The 23,065-nt window shown below is 29.0% G+C and overlaps 1 protein-coding gene across 1 annotated transcript in view; it reads right to left on the bottom strand.

Moving 5' to 3' along the window:
* LOC126735075 (neuroligin-1-like) overlaps positions 1–13,350 on the bottom strand; it is a 545,354-nt gene extending 532,004 nt beyond the window's left edge. Inside the window, exon 1 of the mRNA XM_050438970.1 lies at positions 13,133–13,350. The gene's annotated coding sequence lies outside the window, so the exon portion shown is untranslated. The remainder of the gene's footprint in view (positions 1–13,132) is intronic.
* Between the last annotated feature and the right edge of the window lie 9,715 nt (positions 13,351–23,065).

Here is a 23,065-nt window from a genome sequence, read left to right as displayed (position 1 = left end):
GACTTTAGCACCATCTCAATATAAGCTGTACATAGCATTGAATTTTAAAATACATTATTTGTTCTTAAAATTAAATATTGACAACAAGCAGCTTAAAAAAAAGTAGGATTACAATTTGAATTATAATAAGTTAAACTTTATAGTGACTATTTAAATTTAAACTTAATATTTTAAATGGTTTTCAATTATTGTATTCATATTTTTATTATGTGTTGTTTAATTTTCTAAATTAATTTCATATCTAAACTAAAGTTTTAAGATATACGGGTAGGCATGAAACTATGCTAGTTAGATCAGGTGATATCAGCAGTTATAAATAAATTTTTTCATATTATTTTTTCTCAAATAATTTAAAAAATATATTTTTATGTTACTTCTTAGTCTTAAATAAGAAATGTAGAAATATAAATAGTGGATTACATAACGACTAAATTATATTCTCTCCAAGTGCCATCCCCATTTAAATTATTATAATATTGTGGTTGTGATGTTTTTTTTCGGTTTTTTTACAAATTTTATTACATTAGTGTTTTATTTTTTAGCATTAACTACCCCATTTATAAATATGCTCGAATTAAAATATTATGAATTAAATTATAAAGCAAAAGATGAATTTTTTCGTTTTAAAATTGATACTCTTATTAACCAATTGAATAATTATCTTTCTCTGATTTATAATTATAGAAATTTCTTAGCAAATATATATTTTTTTCCGATTTTATATTTTTCTTTAAGTTTTACTACAATAATTCAAAAACAATGCCTTCTTTTTTGTTATAGATAAATACTTGCTTTAATAGATTTTTCATAAAAAATTCACATTTCTTAATTTTGTGAATTTAACTGTCTTTAGTGTTATTCCTATTTAAGTTATGCATAATATTGCATAACTCAAATGGGGAAACATTTTAAAGTAGTTTAATTTTTTTTTTTAAATTAAAATTTATGCAAACATTTTTTATTTCTTATGTTATATAAATGCATTACTGGAACATTATGATACAATCTTTAAGCTTGGAATATATACAGGAATACTGCACATCAATAATGCACCTGCAAACATAATTCCTCCACATGATCTATTCATCAGCTTTGATAAAGTATTTTTGAATAATTACAAGCCAGATTATGTTAAAGAGACTACAGAATTATAATGCTGAAGGAAATAAACCTTTGTGCATATAGAATCATCATATCTAGTCTATAGGTTCAAAGGTATGTACCTTGCGAAAATTATTAGGAGTTTATATTTTAAGGGTATTAACTGCATATAAAAATATGTATTTTTACAGTTATATATATATTAAAAAATTATAATTAGTAAAACATAATTAATATAATAATATATATGAAAATAACGTAAAGTAATTTTAGTAAATTCTTATTTTAATAACATTCTACTCTTATTATTATGGATTAATGTATACCAGAAATGACTAACATTTAAAATAAGATTGAAAATAAAATACTCAAGCATCCGGCAAAAGTATTTTATTCAACAGAAGTAAAATATTTGTGCAAGCTCTTTAATCTTCTCCCATCATTGTTATATTGTCAAAGTAAGGGAACAAGCTATTTAAGACGCAAGCCGGGTTCCCTCGGAATTTCTTTGTCGCATTTTCCATAGCACCTGCGTTATTTGCTCACGTTTTGATTTACTTCCCTATTGTTGCCGGATATTGGGTCAGGTTGTATTGTATCTACAAAAAGGCTTGATATCGATATGTTTCAAGTTGAGTATATTTTTTTAATTATAAACTTTTTATTAACTAAGCGTATTTATAAAACAATATTTCTAACATCAAAACTATTATCTGAAATTAGAATAAAATTAAAAAAAAAAAAATGCCGGACATAATTTCATATCGGAGGCCCCCTAATAATATGATGGATTGAATATCAGGAATAATATGCATAATCGATATTCGATTGTACTGTGTCGTTACCCAAATTACAAATTACGCATTGTAATAGCTTTGGTCATTATCGGTATGGCCCACTTCAATGTATAATCATTTAAAAAGAGAAATTTTCATGGATATTTTGCCATTTGTGGTTATGGTCACGTGTTGATCTGAATATAAACTATATACATATAATAAATGAAAAGTTTTTTTTCAAATGTAGATTCATTAATTTGTTAATAAAAATAATAGTTTATAAAAACTTATAGTGACAAAATAACTGTTCCCATTTAAGTTATGAATTGTAAAGCTAATGATACTATTCCTATATCAATCTAAAATGTCTAATATAACGAAAAGACGCTCTTACTAAAAGCTCAAGGTTTTAATCGATTTCTACCCTAGGCTTTAGAGATACTACTCGTATATTATCATCTGCCTGATATATTAAAGGATGACAACTTTTAAAGACTTAATCTAGTTTACAGAGGGATCAAAGACCGCCAAAGTCAAAAGGCTAAAAAAAGACAGACAGATTTTTTACTCATTAAGAAAAATGTGCTTTACATAAAAATCTTTAGAATTTTGCAAAGTAAAATAACAGCAAAAAAACAAAACAAGCAGATACTAATTATTTTGGACAACATTGTGGTCCTAAGGGCATATCAAAGCAGCCCAATAGAACTAAAAAATCTGGGAGACGTAATTCTGGAAAGCCTGTGTGGTTTCCTAGCGGAGTTCCAGAAAATGAGAAAACAAATGATTTACTAAAACTGGATGAAGAAGTGGCATGAGGATAGCTAGGTAAATTAAATTAAATTAAATTATGGGTAAGTACTGTCTTTCTAGGATAAAGTGAATAGAGGAGAGAAATTACACATTAGTTGTTATACAGATAGATGTGGGCCTAGATTTTTCAAACAATAGGATATTTATAAGCTATTTTCAGAAGTCTTACGGTCGATATTTAACTCTTTTCGTAATAGATAAGTCTTATTAATATGAAAAATATCTCCTAATTTGTGCATTTTCTGGTTTTGTTTTGAAATACGTGAAAAAAACAATTCAGTATTGCAATTTATGTAGTTTATTTTAAAAGGGTTCCTCAAACTAGGATTCTGAGATTGGCCAATAAGACCATTTATTATTTTCAAGAGCTTCTAGCTTTAAAAGTGGAAAATCGTTGGTTTAAATTTACAGAGTAGGATAAAATTGAGAAAGTTACTTTATAATGCAGGAGTGCAACATTTAAATTAAACTAAAAATTAATTTGTTATACAAACGAAAATCATTATAATACAACATCAATAAAAACAATCAATCTCAATATAGAAATTGTTCCTGGAGTATTTTTTTTTATTAACTACTTTAATCCTAATAACTGAATTTTATCTTCTTATTATAAAGTCATGTTTTTATTTTTTTTTCAAATTTTAATTATTGTAATAATTTTAATAAAGTATCTTTACAATTCAGCATACTCATCAGAATTATTGTTATTAAAAATTTGTGTATTACTAGACTTTAAAATCAAACTAGCGTCACTAGCATATATGGCCACCAGACAGAGGTATAGATTTTTTGATACGCCTATCTGATATAAAACATGACATTTTCACTAAGATATCACGTGAAACACAATCCGACCTTGGAGAGATCACAAAAAGATATCATCGCAGATATTATTGCCATATATATACAACAATTTATAGTTAATTCCCTGTGTAAATTATATGCCATAAAATGAATGAGAATTATTTTAATTAAGAAAGAAATACTGGTAATGTTATTTGCCTGAGACGACGTATAATAAAGGTTGAAACGTCGGCAATTTAACTGCAGGGTTTGGTTTATTGCCCCCTATTCGCCACTCTTTTTTTAATAGGCCTCTTAAATTTTTTTATGAAATTATCGATTTAAGATATTTCTGTCTGAAAGTGTAGGTTAATTGAAGTTTATTAGGATAGGTTTATTGTTATTATTTATGACTCTACTATCCAGAAATAAAATAGGGTGATTATTTTGAACTGTTATAGTAAATAGTGAAATACATTTTGTCCAGAATATCGGATTAAGGAATACGAATTTGTATACGAAATTCTATAATCATTACCATATTTACACAAATGCCCCTAAACTCATTAATACCAATAGCTGATAGGTAAAAAAGCTGATAAAAAAGTAATACAACTGTTTTGATAGGTAAAGCTTGGTTGGTTACTTATTACATACTATCTCAAGTGACATAAGTATTTACAAAAATTATCAAACAATCCTACAAACAAGATACAAAATGGAAACCTCTTTAGACTTACAAGTATAGTGAGTCATTTATAATATTTCTAAATGAGCTCTTAAGATTGAAATCAATGCATTTTAGACACACCAATATTTTGTACGCAAATTGTTTGAGTTTTCTAATTTCATCCAGTCTATAATATTTCCTGAAAATTATATATTTGGAGTAGTTATTTCGAATTCCACGAAAACTTTTATTAACAAGCTTTTGGGCTTAGAATAGTTAATTGTGTGTCACCAATTTGCTCAGATATAGTGATGTCTCGGATATAGTGTGAGAATTACAAAATGTGTTGTGCTCTTATTCACAAAATTCCCAAACTACCCTCTGACACTGGCCATTTGACTCGTCGTGTAAATGATGTTCCCCTACCTATTCCTACGTCTTCCCTTACCAAAAACTCATTAATTTACATAAGTAAAAAAATTTACAATCATGTTCCTCTGTGTGTTAGACATATATCGGATGTTAAGAAATTTAAAAGAGAATTAAAGTCGCTTTTATTGGCTAAGGCATATTATAACCTGGATGACTTTTTTAATGATAGGTTTTAACCTTGGACATGTTGAAAAGTTTTCTTTTTTTTCCTTTTTTCTTCTCTAGTTTTCTCAACAAGTTTACCCTTATTTAGTAATTGATTGTTTTAAACAAAAATACAATTTCAAAAATACAATTTTTGAAATTGTATTTTTGTTTGTTGTTTGTTGTTTTTTTAGCTTGTAGGATGCTTGTACACAAGATTATTCTTACGTAATATAGCACATTTTCTTTCTTTCTTTCTTTCTTTCTTTCTGAGTAAACTAACTCTTTTCCCCCCTTTTTTTTAAGAGATATGTCTACTGTATCCTGTGTAGTATGTGCCTACGGTATGTGATTCTTTAAGTTTAGTTAACTATAGAACTTAAATACATCATATTATCTTAATTTAAAATACTCGAGTCATAAATGATAACATGACTATCGACTTGGTATCATAAACATTTTAAAGATTTCTTGTAAAAATCGTGTTAAAAGTTATGTAGGACAAACTGGTAAATCTTTGGAAAAATGTATTAAAGAATACAAAAGAGGTTCACCCTACAGCACTAGTTGAATATATTAGAGAACTTAATCAGTTCTTGAATTTAATAACATACAAATTCTTGATCAACAAAAATGTTTAATGAAACACAACATATATCAAATGCTATTTGAATAAAACGATAATACGGTCAACTTTAGACGTATCACTAGAAACCTAAGTTCTGCTAGCTCCAATTTAATATGTAATTTAACGACTTAAATACCACAATCAAGTAACAACAATAAAATCTTATACCATATATAATATTAGTTATTTACATATATTCCTTCTGTAGTTTTTACAGTTAGTACTATGTTCTCTAGTTTATTAGTTTGTCTACATTATATTTTATTTTATTTTATTATATCGTTTTGTATTGCTGGCACTATGTAACTAATCCTAAGCTGTAATACATACGTTTATTATCTCTATTTTTTTCTTTTCTCGTTAAACAGAATAAATTCACACTTCCATTTATCCATCCCTAAGCTCGATAAATGAGCCACTTTTAAAAAATTATTGCATCGGTTAAAGAAAATACTATACTTAATATGAATAATTTCTCATGACCTCAGTTTGTAATCTTGCTGAATTTTTTTTTTGTTGGATACAGGTTAAAAAAAATAACTTCAAGCAATTGAATCACATATCTTTGATCATGATATTATTTCCATAATTCTAAAGGATATATGTACAAAAACACAAATAAAATAATAGATTCTGGGATACTTACAAAGGTTACATTTTCGCACACAGTAAAAGTAATGCTCAATAAAAAGTTAGTTTTTATCAATATATTTTAAATATTTTTCATAAAAATTTAATTCTTTTAAATTGATCATTAAGTTAAAATTTAAAACTAAAACCTAAAAAGAAAATTCATTTCACACAATTTCTAATAAATGCTTTATAGAGGAAAAAGAGCCAAAACATTAATGTTAAATGCTGATGTTAATGTTAGAAATTGTTAGGATAAATATACCTGGGGGCTCACATAGTGTAGCTATGTACAATGTGTTCTTAGTTTTGTTTTTTATGTTGCTAATTAAGTCGAAATAAACATTACTTAGTTTCATTAATTTCACTCTTAAGTGAAATTTCTTAATTTCACTTAAGAGTCTCCTTTTACAATTCAAAGTGCTTAGCAAAAGCGGTTTTTAAATTACTGTTAATAAGTACATGAGAATTTTTACTTCTTTTGTGTTCAGAAATTTTAGGTTTTAAATATCTTGACGCTTGACCGATGTTGACACCATCGCATTTACAACATGGAATTTCATAGATTGTATTACTTTTTAAGTCATTTGCTGTCTTTGTACTTAATTTAAAATATCGTTTAAAAAAAACACTATTTTATTCTTAAAATTAATGTTAATATTATCGTCATTAAATTCTCTTGCAATCTTTTCAGAGAGCTTACTGTTATAGGGTATTTTAAAGAAATTTTTTTGACTGTTTTAATTTGTCTTTGAGCTGTTTGAATATTTTATTTATTAAGTTATTTAAATAGTCATTATTTAAAATACAGTTTTTAATTTGAAGAAGATACTTTTTGTGCCAATATGAAAAAATATTTTTAATAAATATTTTGGAACATAATAAAAACCTAAGCTTAATCGGTTTTAGCTCGGAAGGGTACATAATATGTACACTTTCAGGCTGAGACAAATTGATTTATCTAAAATCTTTTGTTACCAGGTTTCTTACATTAATATGGCATTACCCCCTTTGTAATGAACCAACACTTAGTTAATTTTTCCAGTCTAAATTATATTAAGATCAAACTCACATTTTACTACCCTAATTTTTTACTAAATTTTGATAACAAAAATAAATCAAGTCTAATATGTTTATAGCTAAATAGCTATAAACATATTAGAAATAATAAACTAGTAAAAGAAATATTTTAAGTCTAATATTTCAACTCACACTTGACAAACATAATTGTCGCCTAGAATTTCAAAAATTCTTGTACATCAATTCTTTTTACAAAAAGGGCAATCCTATAGTTGAGTTAACCGATTTTTGGTTTTATATTTTTTTTGGGAATTTAAAAGTATTTTTCTGGCAAGATTAGGTTTATTTAAAAAAAACTAAAAGTGTAAATACAAAATACTTAAGATAAGGTTAAAATAGGTTGGATAAAATAAAAATATATACTAAGAAGGATTTGTTAATCAGTTAAAAAAAAATTAAACTTTTTTCTCTTTAGTTAATTGTATATAGTAGACATTTTTAAAGTATTTAAAATTCTTTAAATGATTTTTCATATTAAAAAAAAATTATAGTGCATTAAAAACAATCAAAATATATTATTTTTGAAAAAACGGAAATTCTGTTTAAACAGCAAAATTATAAAAACAAACTTAAATGAAATCATTAAAATTAAAAAAGACATGATGTCGCTAATACAGGTAATGCTTATTTTAACTTAATAAGCAACATAAAAACAAAACAAAAAAACTAACAACTTATACATAGCATACGATCCTACACTATGTGAGTCCCCAGGTATATTTATCCGAAAAATTTATAACAAAATACAGCTTTTTCAATGTTTTGCTTTTGTTGCTCTATAAAGAACTGATAAAAAGATTATCTGCTTGAAAGACTATTGTCTCACAGCTATTGTCCAAATACATCTCCCAAGGTAGATCGTTAAGAAACACTTTAGACCACGAAAATCCTTATCTTTGTACTTATTATGGTTTTACATCTTAGATTAGTTGTGATTTTCACGTTAATATTTCATTTCTCAAAATAATTAGTTTTATGAAAATACTTAAAATAGATAGAAAAAAACTTATTTTTAATTGAGTATTAATTAATACTTTTCCACTGTGCGAAAATTTAACCTTTGTAACTATACCAAAACGTATAATTTTTATTTGCATCTTTGTATATCTTTTAAAGTTCCTGTAACTTTTTGAGATCATCTTATAGAGAATGAAATAGAGGTTCTTATAATAAACCACTAAACATCATTCAAAAATGGCTACTCAACCTAATATTTGAAAAAAATAAATTGTTTTCAACTAATTTATTACTCAAGGCAACCGAATTATTCAACGTCAGATAATTAAATATGCGCAATATACAAGAATAAAAGCAAAAAAATATTGGACAAATATATTCTACATTTAAAAAAGTAGTCCATTTTTCTCAAAGAGAAGAAAATAAAATTCAGAGATTGGAGGGACACAAATAATCTGAGACCATTGACTTTATGTCCCTCTAATCTCTGAATTATATTCTACATTTCTTGGTTCTAAGGCATTGAAATAATTCCATATGATCTTCAAAATATAACTTTACAAACATCATATAACAATCACTACATATAAAGTTACTGTAGACTATAATATAGACTAGACTCTATTATAGTTAACATATATCATAGTTTTTATCGAATTATGATTCGTTTTAATATATATATATATATATATATATATATATATATATATATATTTATTGCCGAGCTCGATTACCGAGTAAAAAATAAAAAATAATTACATTATAAAAGATAAATCTAAACTAAAGATAAAGCTACAATCTTTGGTGAGTTTTACTATGGCTAAACAATCCTATGCGAGATTTGCAAATCCGGCCACAAACATCACACGGAAATTCCTGCAGAGCCGGTCTTTGGGTTTTTCTAGTCGGTTGAGGAGCAACGGACGTCGCTCTTCTCCATTGGGCATGATTGTTGACTATCTCTTCCCAGTTGTTTTCAATTCCCAATAGCTTTAAATCATCGTGGACGACATCTTTGAAGCGTTTGTATTGGCCTCCCGGCCTCCTTGCACCTTCTGTTAGTTCTCCATACCAAGGAGATTTTGGTAAGCGCCGTTCGTCCATTCTGTATACATGACCCAGCCATCTCATTCTTGCCCTTCGTACCATAGTGTCAATATATATACAGTTTGATCTTTGCAGAACCTCATTATTAGAAACTTTATGAGACCATCTGATTCTCGTCATTTGTTGCAGTTGCCGATGCTGAAATTGTTCAAGAGCCTTTATATGTCGTCTGTATGGGATCCATGATTCGCAGCTATATAATAGCGTTGGTACAATTATTGCTCTATATACTGCCGTTTTCGTTTTAAGACTCAGATTATGATTGTAAGACACTCGATCCTTAAGACTCCAATACGCTTTTGATGCAAAGCTAATTCTGTTTGCTATTTCGTCGTCTATGTTTAGTTTTGTACTTAATACGCTACCTAGGTAGTTAAAGCGTTCAACTTGCTCCAAAGTCTCGCCATTGACCTGTATGAGCTGAGGATTATCTGATGCAGGAGTTATAAGAAGCTTGGTTTTTGACGTGTTTAGTTTTAGACCTAAGGCTTGGTATGCCCAGGCATAAGAAGCAAGAATTTCCTGAAGAGTTTCTGCTGTGTACGCAACCAGCGCACAGTCATCCGCATATTGAAGATCCGTGATAAATCGCACTCTTGTTCCAGCTCTAAGACGTTTTTAATTGAAAAGCCCTCCATCATATCTATATCTGATTCCAATCCCTCTAGCAGTTAGATTTCTGTCAGCAATGATCGATAGCGCCGCAAGAAAAACATTGAACAAAATAGGAGCCAGGACACAGCCCTGCCTAACTCCCGTCTCAGTGGAGAACGGTTCGGAAACCTCACCGTTTACTAGCACTTGTGCCTGATTACTTGTATGTAAATTTTTGACCACTGAGACGAATTTATTTGGGATTCCGAAACGTTTTAAAATGCACCAGAGGACCTTTCTGTTAACCGAATCAAAGGCCTTCGCCAGATCTATGAATGCGACATGTAATTGAGTCTGATGTTCTCTCGCCTTTTCTTGAAGTTGGCGAAGTGCAAAGATCAGATCGTTGGTTCCTCTGTTTGGCCGAAAGCCGCTCTGGGTTTCTGGAATAAGTTTTTCCACTACTGGTTGTAGTCTATCCGCTAAGATCGTTGATAGAATCTTTCCCGCTATCGACAGTAATGAAATGCCGCGATAGTTGTTACAGTCATACGCGGAGCCTTTATTTTTGTAAATGTTTATGATATTGGCGTTTTTAAAGTCTTGCGGGGTTTTTTTCGCTGAGCCAGATTTTGTCTAAGATAGATTTCAACGGTACAATAATATCGTACCGTTTTAATATTGATACAATCAAGCACCTAAATATGAAACATTTGTATGTGCGGTATCAAATGATGTTACTTACTTTCACATATGAACTAATAATATTTTCTATTATTAATATTATCACAAAAATAAGAAAGATTAAGAGACTAAGCAAATTAGAAAGAAACATAATTAAAAAATTATCCATACATACATAAATATTAAAAAATTTCAAATACAACCAACCATGACACTATCTGTGATCAAATGCTCAGACGAAAGACTTTCAAATTGGTGAGCGCTTTCAGAGATTAGAATCTTACACAACAACTTATTTTTTTTTTTATGGAAGTGCAACCTCTACAAGCACCCGGCAACAAGTTATACAGTTTAGGTCCAAAGTAATTTATGTAGCTTAGATTAGGATTATTAGTACTTAGTGGTAGTTTAATTTGAACAAATGGGGGGAGAAAATAAACTCAAAGTCCAAGTCTCATAAATCAAGCGTCTATTTAAAGGTTACGCGTTTCGCCGCATTAGGGCATCATCAGACCTAAGTAAAATTAACAAAAATTAAATAATACGGAGCAGAACGCTAATTAACAGAAAAGACATACCTATCTAAATACAAAAAAACTGCACACTGACTCACACTAACATAAATAAAAATAAAATAAAATAAGTTTACACCATCGCGTGTATCGTTATTGACTAAAATATGAATTTTAAAACGCCAAATATCACATCCAGTAAATTTTTTACATATTATTTTATAAAGAATGAAAACAAGTACAATTATGAAAGGAAAAAAAATACAAAAAAAAATAAATAAATTTTCAAAAAACACAGGAATAATTGTGAATAAGAGCAGCTGTTTCTAAGATAAAAGAGTTAGGATTTTTTTAGAAATGAAGAGGGGTTTGCAAGAATCTCTTAACTTAGCAGAACACAGGTATCTAACTGCTTTTTTTTGAATAACAAAGACAATGTTAAGTAGCCCCTTATTGGTTAAACCCCAAAAAGGCAAGCCATACCGAATATGAGATTCAATAAGTGAAAAGTACACTGAACGTGCAACCACCCCTCCCAGCTCTTGTTTTGCCATTCTTACTATAAAACATCTAGAAGATAATTTTCCAGCTAAATGTAAAATATGATCTTCAAACCGAAGTCGACCATCAATGGTAATTCCTAGGAACTTGCAGCACTCTTTATTCTGCAAGAGGGAACTTTCGTCAAACATCAGACCCTGAACATCGCACTTAAACCCCATAATAGACGTCTTTCTTTAATAGTTTACATTAAACACGAGCCTGTTGAAAGCACACCACCCTGATAAAATCTGAAGGTCTTCAAGGATACAAGTCTTAATATAATCAGAATTTTTATGGCTCCATAGTATGGTGGTATCATCAGCAAACTGAACCACCTTGCCCTGCAGTTTCAATGAACTCAAGTCATCCAGATACAGTAAAAATAACAGTGGTCCCATACACACTCAATGTGTGGTTGCTATTTCACAAACCTATCAAATACAACTCCACGGTATTTTGTACATGAAGTTTCTTTAATACAGTGATTATACACTAAAATAAAACTATAATGCGGTCTGTTCACATAAGTAAGTGAAAAGGCTATGTATGTTGTTTTAGCGAAGCTTAATGATAATTTAAATGTTTAAACCAAATTTTTATTATAGATATTACTTTCACAATGTCCCAAGACTCTCCTGAAATCACAATGGCTGTATCATCTGCATAAGATATCAGTAGACCATCCACCTGTACCCTTAATAGTGAGTTAATATATATCACAAAGAGTACTGGGCCCAAAACTGTTCCTTGTGGAATGCCAATCTTAAATTCCTGTTTGTCACTTAGGATATTATTGAGCTTAACCATTTGTAGTCGCCTTAATAAATAATTTGAAAAAAAAACTCCAAAGCAGTACCCCGACATCCATATCTTTTAAGAACATTAAGAAGTTAAGAAAGAAGTGGAGAAAAATACTTTAAATCAAGACTACAAAAATGGATTTAGGAAATAATAAATCGCCAAATTTTAGACGACTTAGTAAATAGAAATAAAATATACTGAATATTATTAAAAAGAACTTAGTCTTATTAATAAAATCAAAGTTAGATTAAAATACACTAAACTCGACTTTTATCAACCTAATTGTAAATTTTTCCCAACTATTGTGAAACTACATCCCGAGTTTAGACGTAATTTACATTTTGTTATTGGAAGATTAGACCTGACCATAGAGATATTATGCTTAGTGTTTAAATGTCATTTATAATTAGTTAGCTTAGTGTAGTATAATACAATATGAAAAAAACACATCACTAAGCTGTTTTTTTTTTCGTTTATTTGTAAGTATATACTTATTTATAATAAAAGGCAAATAAATGTATTATTAGATCAAAACGTCTATGAAAATATATAAATCGATTTCTTAAAGTAGTTTTTTTACCTACATCTGACCAAAAAACTAAGCAAACTATACTTAATAAGTGTTCTTTAATTACAGTTTATTAAATAATTTTGTTCCTATTCTATAAATCTCAAATTACTTTTAACAGATTTAAAATTTAAAAAACTATTAAAATTTAAAAAATCTTATCAGGGAAAAAAGTTAAAGGATAAAAATATCTGTCGACTTATTTACTATGAGTCGGTCTAGAAAAGGCAAATGGGTTTCTGGTTGTAAATCCATTAATATACAGTGGAATATTTTTTAATAAATTAAAAAATATGAGCCTACCTTAATAACTTCCCAACGTTTCCCCAAAACAACCTAAAAACGCACGTGAAACCACTACCCTCCAATCAATCAAATATAACACCACACCAGAAAAAATTCTCAACCACTAACCACCGAAGAAGAAAAAAAGTTCAAGCTGTATGATTTTTGCGTACTTTCAAAATATCCGCGCTTTCGTGAAATTATTTTAATTCGAGACGTCGCGACGCTCACAACAGTGTCTGCTACGGCGTACGTCGCGCCACTGCCGTCGGAGGGGCGTCTGGAGCGCCATCGCATTGATCTCGCGGCAAGCGCAGAAAATCTGCAGGACCTGCCATGCCGCTTCCGTTGCTCCGTGGGCTCCTGGTGATGGTGCCTCCTTTTTCTCTGGAGGCAAGTGAAGGAAAAACTTTTGAGTAATGGTTATCGACAATTTTTACTATAAGATGTTGATGTTACAGACTGTAAAATGGTAGATTTTTGAAAGGGACCTGGCTTGACAGTAACTAAAATGTAGTGACAAAACTATGAAGAATAACTAGGTAAGAACATCTAACTATTTAGTAAACTGGGTAAAACGGCCAGTGATGTTGAGAAAAATTGTGAAGTATTACTTGAAGGGTATTAAAAGTTTTATTTTAGGTTATAGAAAAAAAACATTCAAAATTATCAGTCATATATAATAAAGTTTTTAAAAAAAACGTGCATTTTTAGCTGAAATGAGTATAAAGTATTTGAGAGGTTTTTGTTGTTCCTTGTGATGCCAGAAAGCACACATCCTCCAATGGATATTCAGTATGAGTCCAGACTCAAAATATCCATGGATTAATAATGGCCATTTCATGGATAATAATTTTGGGCAATCCATTAGACTTCCAAATTACTGTGTTGAGATATAGACGTCGCTACACCGCAGATAAATGGAAGATAGATTTAGGAAGAAAAATACTTATACTAATAATATACTCAATAAATATTTATATTTATACAGGAAAGCATTCATAGATATTTAACATATGCATAAACAAAGGACCTTTTAATACCCTTTAAACCGTTTAAATATGTTAGAAAATGCAGTAGAACGCCTGATCCTTAATATTATTGAAGACAATCCTCATGAAATTGAGTTGCAAACAGTTTTTCAACAAGATGGCGTACCGCCTCACTTTAGCACAAATGTTAGACGATATTTGACTGATACTTACCCTAATCGGTGGATTGTTCATCAAGGGCCTACCGAGTGGCCAGCCAGGTTGCCCGATCTTACACCTCTCAAAAGGTCTACGTCACTTAGCCAGAATCTACCTTTGTCAAAGAATAATTGATGCATGTCGCAATATTGATGTTGCCACTTTCCAAAATGTTCGTGAATAGTCGTCCAATAGATTATTTTACTATCTTGAAGTAAATTGTGAAAAGTAACATTTCCGTGTTACCTAAAGTTAAGTTATTTTAAATAGGATTAAAAATGCGAAAAATAAGACTTAGAAAGGTTGCCATTTTGCTATTCTACCATATTTGCTATACTATAGAAGTAATGAATTGATATTCTAGGACCATAAATCATTCTGTGGGATCTTTCAAGTGATGTATCGCATGATCGCCCTTTCTATTTAGTTCTTTTTTTCAAAATGGCGTCCCGTCGCCATTTTTAAGTTTTTCAAAATGAGGTAAAGATCAAAAAGTATTATTTTGGGTTACTAATAATGTATGCCAAATTTTTATATAAACGCATTCAAAGGATAAGAGATGGGGACAATTAAGAGCCGCACTGTATATGTACCTATATTATTCACAGTCCATATCGTAAATGCTTCGAAACATAAGGTTATTTGCTTTCTATTTTCGTAGACAAAAACGCTCATACAATAATATATTAAAAATATAGTTTATATTTTTAATAAGCATCATTTTTTAACAAGCTAAAGAATTGAGGCAAGGACTGGTAAAACATTATATTTTAGTTTACCGAAATTATTTACATAAGTGACAATTCTCATATTGAGAGATAACAAGGAATTATTTAATGACTACTTAAACAATACAATAAATTTCAATAAAGCAGTGTGAGTTGGAAAAGCCTTTTGGCCATTTTATATATCCCTTGGCATTTACAAACTATTTGTCTACTTGATAATTTTATTTAATGGTCCTATGACGATCTACTTTTATAATATTTTTATCATCCTATGGACGTCCATTGGATTTTCTGGACAAATAAATGGATGTCCATTTGGCTTTTATATTTCCAAAAAGGAAAAACTTATAAGTCCATAAGACACATGTGAGTAGTCTGGTGCGATAGTTAAAAAAAAAATATTTGAACACTAAAATTTGTTGACATATTTGTATAAAAACACATATAAATTAGAAGATTTTTAAAACACCGATTTTGGTAGTATGCCGCAAAAGTATGACAAATAACCCTATCGGGAGAAACTTAAAAATGTAATTAGTGATTCTAAAAGAAAATTGTTATATTATGCTCCTTGAATGGTTATACTAAAGACAACGTTTCTATTAATAGAAAAAAGACAAACTTATTTGAGAATTAATAAGAAGTATTCAAAACCATCAGAATCACTGTTTCTGGAATAAGGAAGTAGAAAATCCTTAAGACGTTTTCGTTGTTCCGTGAGTTCCTGCTAAGGGTGACTTCTTTTTTTCTAAAGACAAGTACAGAAAAAAACTTCTGAATAATTGTCTAAATTTTAGTATAATAGATAATCAAATAGGTTTTTTAAAAACAAAAGTATAAAGAATTGTTAATATAATATAAAAAACTATAAGAAATTTATAATGAAAAAAATAATTAATAATTTTATTTAAAAAACATCAAGTTTAGTGAAAAGGTAAAAAAACTTTAATTTTTATTTTCTTTTTCTTTTAAAAAACTATTTATTATAGCATATTTTTCTGTTTTTTTTTTTTGGTATTAGACTTCGGGATTTCTTTACTCTCTTGTACGTATAATTTTATTTTTTTTTTACATTTTTGAATTGCTTGGGTAGTAGAATTAGAATCAGGTAATAAAGGATTTAAAAAAAATTTTGTCAGGCATTTTTTTTTATTTTAGGTAATTGAAATCATTTTCCAACCAACTATTTTTTCACAATATTTTTACATGTTATTTTTTAATGTTTTCGAAAGAACTTTTTCTCTTTAAGACTATATATTAAATATATCCTATATCTTATAATTAATACAAAAATTCTAGTTAATTTCAGTTTCAGCCTTGAAAGCTATGAAACGCAAAAATGCTTTTTGAAGGACTTTAAGAACGAGTAAAATAGATCGTGTGTAGGAGTCCTGAACGACACCAAAACAGACATAAATTTTTTCAGAAACTATGTTATTTATACCCACCAATTAAATACGTTTTGACAAAAATCCAACAATACACTTTAAAAGACTGGCTCACTGTTTAAAACTCTTCAGAATTTAAAATTCCTACAAGTTAGTTGAACTGAATTTATTTAGATTTTCTTATTAGCATAGTTATCTATCTTTTCCAGGCAGCTTAGACAATTTTTAATTATCTTTAGCTTAAAATTAATAAAATAAAATAATGTCACAAGTTCTCCTTGTAAAATAGCTTCAATTTTTAAGTATTTTAATTACTTTGTTGGATCACTATTCATCATCTATTTCACTGAATAAATAAATAACTATTTTCCAATCGTCGCCTATTTTAAAAATTTGAATTTCACCATATGAAAGCTAAAATCTTCATTATACTTTTATTCAATATTCAAAAAAATGCTGCTTTAAAAGAAAAATATAGAATTTCTTATAAAATAATATTATATCACAAAAGTTAATCAAATTTTAATGGGTTGGTCGAAGTATTTAATAGCAGAAATCAGATATACCCTTGTGTAAATTGAAGATAAAAATAATTTTATAAACAGGGAAATGTGTAATAAAAAGTTTTCAAAATTATTATTATTTTTATTAGTTCATCAATATTTTAATCCAAATAAGTGGAAAACTTTTGGGAAAACCTTGATTTTCAAGTATTGGTCTGAATTGTCTATACATTAATATACTGACGCACAACAGTAGTAAAATTTAAATTAATCCACAGGCTCTAATAAAATAACTAAGCGATACTACAGCTTAAATGCAAGTTCTGGAAAATACTTTAGGTTAGCAGGAAACTGTATAAAAAAAGTGTTTTTCAAGTATTATCTCTTGCAAATTTACATTTTTTTTTATTAGCTATTTCAAGTTTCCTTTGCCATTATAAAGATTGTAATAACTAGAAGAGATAATAAAAACATCTCTGCCTGGGAACGCTCGTAATATTGTTTGTGTAAATTGAGGCAATAATTAGTAATTATAAAATATTAAAAGCTTTATGATACATGTCAATAACCATTATTCTTCGCAATAAAAGAGGAAGTAATATGTAAAAAAATCTTGTGAAAAAACCTAACTAAATAACGAATCTAAGGCCCAAAACTCTTAAAATATCATTTAAAATAGTGTCATTAAGTATATTAAAAACACACAAAGATAGTAAATTTTTAAATAATTTCGTATGTCTAAATTTATTAAATTAATTGTGATCCACATTAAAAATGAACAAAAAACTAATATAAAAATACACATTTGCATTTCACCCTACTTTGCTTTATTTAACCTTCTTATATAAATAACACAATACACAACTCTAATTCCTATTTAGTCAAAACTCGTTCACAAGTACTATATAAATAAATATACATTTTCATCTCACTTTATTGTGCTTAATTTGCATACATGTTGCTTGATCTCTGATTCTATTGTTCCTTAAACAGCTCGGTCGCCTTTATCCTATTACAATGTTTCGCCATTATGCATTATTCAGCACGATTTATTCTGATAATTCTTAAAGGTAACTGTACAAAATCAATATAACAATACAGTAGTTCGCATGCTAAGACGTACGTATCGAAATATTTATATAAATACGAACATTTTCCGTATTATCTAATTCAATTTCCTTCCGCAGTTGTTTCTTTAGGAACCAAAAATACCCACGGACGTGACACACATGTTAATAATGCCCTGAAAGCATCATATCTGGCTCGTAATACCGAATGTACTGTAAAATGCAAGAACGTTCATTTGCATTGTTTTTTTATGGACGACGTTTGCCCCAAATAGACTCCGTTTCAGTTGTAAAATGTTGCCTGCACGAAGTGGAATTTCTGACAATTTAACGGAAATGGAATTGTACACCCTCAAATTAAATAATTTAAATTGTGTGAAGCTTATTAGATTATGCAAAGCATATGGGAAAGTAAATATTAAGTGTTTATTCACTTTTCGGTAAGTCAGTATACTTGGAAAACATTTAGTGCAATATTATGCAGACATAGAAGTAAAGTGAATTTTTAAACTACTTATGTATTATTTGGTGCAAATGAAGAATAGGCAATTTTTGGTTAACAGTGAATGGCATTCCAATAGTAGGTACTGGGTATTAATACTTTGACCTTATAATCGATTATGATTTTTGCTTTATAAGTTAAAATGGAAAAACTTAATCGTTAAACTGGATATAAGGTTTATTAGTGTTTTTTGGCATTTTCAGGGTTTGGGTACTTGGAAATCATGTTAGTGTCTGAAATTTGATAGGCTCAATAAAGTCGGAAATTTCATAACCTAGCAGGAATACATTTAAGCATTTTGAATAGTAATTTTTAAAAAGAAAATCTTGTCTAAAATTTTCCTTGAAATAGCACGATCTTTAAAAGGAATATCTCTATGAAATAATATATCTCTACAATATAAGATGTTATGTTTATATGTTGCACCTTAAACTTTAAGTCGTGCAAAAAACTACTTATCAAAAGCCTTACCAACACTAAGAAATTCCTAAAATATTTTAAAATAAATGAAAAATTGTTCGAGGAATGCAGTAGTGGTGCAAAGCCGCTGGCTATATTCGAGTCATTTTTAGTACATACCCTTAAACTGCACAAAGTTCTTTTAACATTTTACACTATGATCATATAGCTTTCTCGTCTACTGCTGGACCACTGCTTTTTTTAACAATAAGCATATTGCTCGGTTTTGGGAATTTCGGATCTAGGTCTGATTTTTTCAATTATATCCGAAACTTTTGTTCTACTATGTAGTTCTTCATTTCGGGTTTTATCTCGCAATATTACTTCCAACATAGACCTATCCATAGTGACATTGTGAAATGGTCATTTGTATCCATTGGAAACCTTTTATTTGTTCTCTTGGATGTACTTCTCTGACCTGTACGTGGCTACAGGTCAAATTTATTGTGGTAATGATTTTGGTAAATAATTTGTATTAGTACGTCAACAAACTTATCAATCTGTAGTTCTGTAGGTCTCTGACGCTGCCTTTTTTATGCATAATAATAATAGTATTTTTTTATATTTGTAAAGTTGATCCTTCATCTGGGTACTTATTGATGAGGTTGGTTATTGCTTCGTAAAATTCACTCCTTTCTAGTTAAGTGACTTCTACAACAACACCATCATTCGCCACGAGCTTTTTTTTCCTTTATTTCTAACAACGACTTTAGGACCACTTCTTGAATTATCGTTGGCATTTTTGCTATTCCTTAGTTTAGTATGTGGGGTATATTTTCCAATATTTTTGCTTGGCTCTGTTTCTGTATAGTTTGATGTAAAGATCTTTAGAGTCTTCAAAAAATTGCACTAATCGAACTTTAAAGTCAGTGGGTACTTTCAAATGAACGCTAATTGGTATCAACTTAAAGGCAAATGTCTTTATTCTTACCCTGTGCCTTAGAAAACATAGAAAGAAGCTAATCGGAGTACTGCACCTAAAAAAAAAACTTTTTGCAAATTTTTTCATAGAATTTTTGTACTTTTTTCTATTAATTATGTATTTTAAAAACCGTAGCATGTTCCGAAGTTTAAAATAATTTCCTATATATAGTTTTTCCCGAATTCCTCGATGCAGCTTCCGTACGTTAAACCATCCTAATTTTTATACAGACACATAAAAGTCACGAATTTTCAAACAACTTTGTAGATTCAAATTTCAGAAATTATACAAAAATACATCTTTATTGTAGTAAGCTGTAGACCTCGACATGACAGTTTAAGGTTTAACAAACTTAAATTAAAAATAGAAGATTTATTAAATCTTACCAAATTGAATAAAGTTTTAAAATAGGATATAAGAATTACGTGAAAAAACGTACTGATTACACTATGTATTATTACTATAATTTTTGTTTTTTTTTTAGTCGATGAAAAAATCAAGAAAAGTTTAAACTAAAATTACAAGAAAAAAAATAAAAACGTTACCTAAAAATTAAATATTGTTATCTACTCTGAAGTATTTTTTAATTAAACATATGCGAAGTAAAAACTTTGAAGTGCAGTTTCAATATTTTATTCCAAGTAAGCATTACCTGCCCTGATGAGATCTATAAAAGTAGAAACTAGTCATTAGGAAGGTTTGTGATAATCTGTATACAACATCTTAGTAAATATCTCCATTTCAGAAACGAAGATCAGTAAAATAGATGCATTAAAAAATAGGACAAAAAGACTTAAAAGCAACAACTATAAAATACTACGAAGTAAATAAATATTGGTGAATAATAAATAGTACAATTCATTTAAATGCAGTAATAAGGAAATAGGTGAGATAGAGAAATAGAGGAATAATTAGAAAAAAAGAAAGACAGAACCCTACTAAGCATTCCAAACATGCCAATTTAAGCCAAGGGTGTCGACAGCCCCTCAACCAAAAATGAATAAACATGGGTAAGAGAGAGAAAAAGAAAGAAAACGTAAATATAATAAAAGATAGAACTATACTGAATGTTCCAAAACTGCATATCTAAGCCAAGAAAATTTATATAAAAAAAAAGAGATTTTTTTAATATACGGCTGTGTATCTGTTACATAACTCCCTTTTCCATCATTTCCCGACCGCTTTAAAACGGCAATCTGTAAACTAACCTCCCTTAAGGCAAATTTTAAACATCCAATTACATCGACGACGAGGGCTTAAGAGCATTTGCGAAAGTCTGTCCCGGTAACGGACACCTCGTGTGCCCTTTGTGATCTCGGATTTAAACCAGACGAAACGGAACACACACATACACAAACTAATTTAACTTTTAAATGAAAACGAAATAACCGTGTTTGGGGTCAGTTGTGACTTTTCAAGATGCGGCAGCCCGGCTTCTCTAAAAGTAAATATATATGTAATGTTACTGCTACGAAATTATTTCCCGTGGCTAAGTTTAATGGTGAAGCATTAAATGCTAAAGCTTGCATCATAGGCGTCGACAAGGGGCAAAATCCTCCTTTTCTTGCATCTACTCACTTTCCCCAAAAAAATGCCTTTATTGAGTTAAAAGACTATTATCGAGTATAGAAGAAATAAAAGAATACTACAAATTTAAGTTAAACTTAAAATCTTTAAAAATACAAAAAATGCGTCAAACAAATTTTCGAACGAAGTATCATTCCTACAATGCGTAAAAATGCCAGGATGTTATTTTATTTCCTCAAGAAAATTACAAATATATTCAAATTCCTAGAATTAAAAAATATGTTCAATATACGTAGGATTAAAAAATTACGTCAAATGCATGGAACAAAAGAAAAAAATACTACAAAATCTCTGAAGGTCACGGAAAATTCGTTCATATGCCCGAAAATTATTAATAAAGTGTTTAAACGCCTTTAACAAAAGAAAACTCACTCTTAAAGCCTAAAACAAAAATTGCTTTTAAATATATGAAATATTTCAAGTGTCTAAAATAAAATAATAAATTAAATCAAATTACTTATTTCCCGAATAATTATTGTCCGGAATACTTTTTTCTCTAAACCACTTTTCCAAATATTACTCTTCCCGAACTACTATTTTTCCCGAGTAGTAGTATTTTATTCAGTAATAATATTTATTCACGATTGCCTAGGGTTGGCTTGAATTAAGTTATTCAATACTTCCAACCGACGATATTTATTTAAAGAAAACCGCCTTTGTTGACCTCCCGAGTAATTTAATAGTTTAAGTAACATTCTTTTCTGGAAATTGGTGTTCCAGGAAAAATGTTGTTCAAGATAATAATAATTTGAAAAAATGTTGTTAGGGAATACGACAGTCCAAAAAAAAAGTTTGAGACAATTGGATTTCGGGAAAGTGTTCGTTCGGAAAAATTGACCTTTGAAAACTAACATTTGAGAAAATTCCTGAATGGCAAATCAAAATACTGGAATACTTTAAACAAAATGGTAAGAAGTATTTCCAAAAAAAAACAAAAATTTAAAATTAGTCAAAAATGACTTAAGAAAAACAGTAAATTACTTTAAGTCTATAAGAGATGAAAAAAAAATACCTAAAAATGCCACGAAAATATAACAATGTCTAGACCAACGAAGAGCCAGATAAATAGTATATCGCATTTTTATGTCGACATCTTTAGAAATATTATAAAATATCTTATGAGTTAAAAATTAAAAACAAGATACGTGTTATAATCGAACTTTTTTTACCTTTATCAAAAAAACCAAAATCACTGGTAGTTATCAATTTCTTAATTCTTACATTTTCTTTCCCTATCCCACTGGCTGACGTCACTCGTAGCTTTGATATGCACTTTTGGAATATTCAGTATAGTTCTATCTTTTATTATGTTTTATTATATTTACGTTTTATTTCTTTATCTTTATCTTACCTATGTTAATTCATTTTTGGCTGAGGGGCTGTCGACACCCTTGGCTTGGATGGGCATGTTTGAAACGCTCAGTAGAACTCTGTTTTTCTTTTTTTTTTACATTTTTCTAATAAAAAATTTTTATATAATTTTTTTCTCTTGATTTTCAACTCGCCTATGTCCTTACTGTATTTAGATGAATTGTACTATTTATTATTTACCAATAATATTTACTTACTTTGTAGTATTTTATAGTTGTTGCTTTTAAGGCTTTT

The sequence above is a fragment of the Anthonomus grandis genome, chromosome 4 (assembly GCF_022605725.1).
Source record: "Anthonomus grandis grandis chromosome 4, icAntGran1.3, whole genome shotgun sequence".
NCBI classification, from domain to species: Eukaryota; Metazoa; Arthropoda; class Insecta; order Coleoptera; family Curculionidae; genus Anthonomus; species Anthonomus grandis.
Note: the sequence above shows the minus strand (reverse complement) of the source record. Positions and strands in the feature narration are given on the sequence as shown.